Here is a 4,203-nt window from a genome sequence, read left to right as displayed (position 1 = left end):
ATTTTTGCTTCTCTTCTTTTCACAGCTATTTGTAAGGCCTCCTCAGACAGCCATTTTGCTTTTTTGCATTTCTTTTCCATGGGGATGGTCTTGATCCCTGTCTCCTGTACAATGTCATGAACCTCCATCCATAGTTCATCAGGCACTCTGTCTATCAGATCTAGTCCCTTAAATCTATTTCTCACTTCCACTGTATAATCATAAGGGATTTGATTTAGGTCATACCTGAATGGTCTAGTGGTTTTCCCCACTTTCTTCAATTTAAGTCTGAATTTGGCACTAAGGAGTTCCTGATCTGAGCCACAGTCAGCTCCCAGTCTTGTAGTGCATTTTGGCCTCTTTTGTTGACCATGATGGCTACTCCATTTCTTCTAAGGGATTCCTGCCCACAGTAGTAGATATAATGGTCATCTGAGTTAAATTCACCCATTCCAGTCCATTTTAGTTAGCTGATTCCTAGAATTCCTAGAATATACCCCTATAAATCAAGAAAATCTCACTCCACCTTGGCACAGCAGAGATAATGAACCAGGCTTTAACATAAAGTAATGATCCTGTCTCTAGACCTCAGCATCATCCAAAAGAAAGATAATGCAGTAGTGATACTAAATAAAGTGAAAGTGAAAAAGAAAGTGAAAGTGTAGTCACTAAGTTGTGTCCGACTCTTTGCGACCCCATGGACACCAGGCTCCTCTGTCCATGGGATTTTCTAGGCAAGAGTATTGGAGTGGGTTGCCATTTCCTTCTCCAGGGAACTTCCCGACCCAGGGATGGAACCCAGGTCTCCCACATTGTAGACAGACGCTTTACCGTCTGAGCCACCAGGGAAGTCAAAATAGAGTGAAATGTGTTTTATTAGACCTAATATATTCAAATTTTTATTTTTACATGTAATTGATAAAAAATTAAGATATTTTACGTTTTAAATTATTTACAATCCAGTATGTATTTTATACTTACTGCACATTTCAATTTGGTCTAGCTATATTTCAAGGGCTTGATATTTGTTTGTGGTAAGCGGCCACCATATAGGACAGCAGAGTCTAGCCACCCACCCCACTTTGCTCTAGTTTCATGCTTTACAACTGATCTTTGGACTATTAACTCAGTGTTTTATATTACACAGTGTGAGAAAGTAGATGCCCTCAGTAATTTAACAAAAAGTTGTGAGAAAGTTAGATGCCCTCAGTAATTTAATAAAAAGTATGTTTTAGAAAAGATCAGTTTCAAATGAATTTGGATACAGTGATCCAGTTACTATAGGAACTGAGCTTCCCTAAGTTCACCTTAACTGGCAAACTCTTTTGAAAGTGAATGGGGCATACTGTTGATAACAATGTAAAAATTATAACAGTTAACAATGTCCCTCACAACTGATACATATGACAACCTTGTAAAACATGATGTACATCATGCTGTTGCATAAGTTTTTTTTTTTTTTTTTTTAATGAAGATAACCTTTAAGGGCAAAGGTTTGTATCACTGACTTCTTGGCAAAATTCTAGATCCAGTTTGGGGTGATGGATTATACTCAAGGAAAATTTTGGAGGACAGAATCAGAAACCAGATGATCTCAAGGCATCCTTTCATCCTAACATCATAAGCTCAGTACAGTTGTTATTTTCTCCCTCCACTGAATTCTGATAAAATTTTCTCTTAAAATCCTGGAAATTACATGGATTTCAGCACACTTGGTTTCAAATTTTAGTTCTGCTACTTAGTAACTTTGGGTAGATAATCTCTCTAAGAAGATCCTTTCAGATGTGAGTGATAACATTTATCTCACAGGACATGTTAGTGACAGGGGATTATACATCCTTCCAGCACTGTAAAATGAGATACAATTGACTTCTGCAGATGCCTAGCTGTCTTCACCATTATAAAGACCTATGTATTTAAATTTTCACGTACCTACTACCCTGCTGCTAAGTCACTTCAGTCGTGGCCGACTCTGTGTCCGCCATCCCTGGGATTCTCCAGGCAAGAACACTGGAGTGGGTTGCCATTTCCTTTTCCAATGCATGAAAGTGAAAAGTGAAAGTGAAGTCGCTCAGTTGTGTCTGACTCTTAACGACCCCATGGACTGCAGCCCACCAAGCTCCTCCGTCCATGGGATTTTCCAGGCAAAGAGAGATACTAGTAATTGCATTATATCGTCCCAGGTTGGTCAATGAGTGCGGAAAATAGTCTCCATTAGTCTAGTCATGCCCTGGGGTTCCACCAAGTAAGAGAGGGTGTGGTTTTGCCAGTTCAGTATATCAGTTGATGAAAAGGGCTGACAGTAATAGGTTACAGGAGCTTGGTGATTATTACCGTCCTCCCCTATCATTGGGGGTTGCTGAGCTTCTCTGAGGGGCATCTGCAAGGGTATTCTTTCCTCTGGCTCTTGGGCAGAGAGGAGCCTTTGTTTAATTCCAGTGGTTCCTCCCCCTTGTCCGGGAGTACTTACCGGGAGTGGATCCCTGAGTGATATACTAAGTTCAAGGTATTTGATTGTAACTTTAGGGGCTGATACCCTTACAAATGTATGTTAATTGTTCTCTTCCTTTTACATCCAGATTTACATGGAATTTAAATCAAGGTTTGTTCTTCCCCCTTTCAATGCCATAGGCCTCCAACATATTTAATTAGCCCCAAGTCCTTTAAATTTTACCACCTAAATAACTACAGAATATATGTTCTTCTCTTCAGTACCACTGCTCTGTTTCTTTAGAGCTGGTATTTTTTTAATCCCGATTTTTACAGTTTTCTAACTGGCCTCCCTCCTTCATTCTCACAAATCAACAATACATTTTCTGCAGTATGCTAGATTGATTTCCCTAAAAGCTAGATTTACCTTGTCAAAGCTACTGACTGAATCCCACAGGAGTTTCAAAAACATCCTATAAAATACCATGCACTTCAATATACTCTGTGGTCCCTCATAATGTGGACTTTGCCTATATCTCTTCTTGCCTTTGTACAAGTTCCACCTTACCTTGATTTTCTCCACCCTTAAACTCTTGTGGTTTCCCAAACTCCTTGTATTTGTTTAAACCTCATTTCCTTTCAGTGTTTCTGGCAGTGAAAACATATACCTCTGTCTAAAGTGCAAAGAAATAGAGGAAAACAACAGAATGGGGAAGACTAGAGATCTCTTCAAGAAAATTATAGATACCAAGGGAACATTTCATGCAAAGATGGGCTCAATAAAGGACAGAAATGGTATGGATCTAACAGAAGCAGAAGATATTAAGAAGAGGGCAAGAATACACAGGAGAACTGTACCAAAAAGAGCTTCACGACCTAGATAATCATGATGGTGTGATCACTCACCTAGAGCCAGACATCCTGGAATCTGAAGTCAAAGGGCCTTAGAAAGCATCACTATGAACAAAGCTAGTGGAGGTGATAGAATTCCAGTTGAGCTATTTCAAATCCTGAAAGATGATGCTGTGAAAGTGCTGTACTCAATATGCCAGCAAATTTGGAAAACTCAGCAGTGGCCACAGGACTGGAAGAGGTCAGTTTTCATTCCAATCCCAAAGAAAGGCAATACCAAGGAATGCTCAAACTACCACACAATTGCACTCATCTCACACGCTAGCAAAGTAATGCTCAAAATTCTCCAAGCCAGGCTTCAGCAATACGTGAATGGTGAACTTCCAGATGTTCAAGCTGTTTTTAGAAAAGGCAGAGGAGCCAGAGATGAAATTGCCAACATCCGATGGATCATGGAAAAAGCAAAAGAGTTCCAGAAAAACATCTCTGCTACTCTGCTAAGCCACTTCAGTCGAGTCTGACACTGTGCGACCCCATAAACGGCAGCCCACCAGGCTCCCCGTCCCTGGGATTCTCCAGGCAAGAACACTATTTCTGCTTTATTGACTATGCCAAAGCCTTTGACTGTGGGGATCACAATAAGCTGTGGAAAATTCTGAAAGACATGGGAATACCAGACCACCTGACCTGCCTCTTGAGAAACCTATATGCAGGTCAGGAAGCAACAGTTACAACAGGACAAGGAACAACAGACTGGTTCCAAATAGGAAAAGAAGTACGTCAAGGCTGTATATTGTCACCCTGCTTATTTAAATTATATGCAGAGTACATCATGAGAAATGCTGGCCTGGAAGAAGCACAAGCTGGAATCAAGATTGCTGGGAGAAATATTAATAACCTCAGATATGCAGATGACACCACCCTTATGCCAGAAAGTGAAGA

At 40.4% G+C, this 4,203-nt stretch overlaps 1 protein-coding gene across 1 annotated transcript in view; it reads right to left on the bottom strand.

Annotated features, from left to right (window-relative positions):
• UNC13C (unc-13 homolog C (C. elegans)) overlaps positions 1-4,203 on the bottom strand; it is a 673,935-nt gene that overhangs the window by 467,681 nt on the left and 202,051 nt on the right. The gene's annotated exons all lie outside the window — the stretch shown is intronic.

This window comes from Bison bison, unplaced genomic scaffold (assembly GCF_000754665.1).
Source record: "Bison bison bison isolate TAMUID 2011002044 unplaced genomic scaffold, Bison_UMD1.0 scf7180017864066, whole genome shotgun sequence".
Lineage (NCBI taxonomy): Eukaryota > Metazoa > Chordata > Mammalia > Artiodactyla > Bovidae > Bison > Bison bison.
The sequence above is the reverse complement of the archived record's forward strand: the minus strand, read 5'-3'. Positions and strand labels throughout refer to the sequence as shown.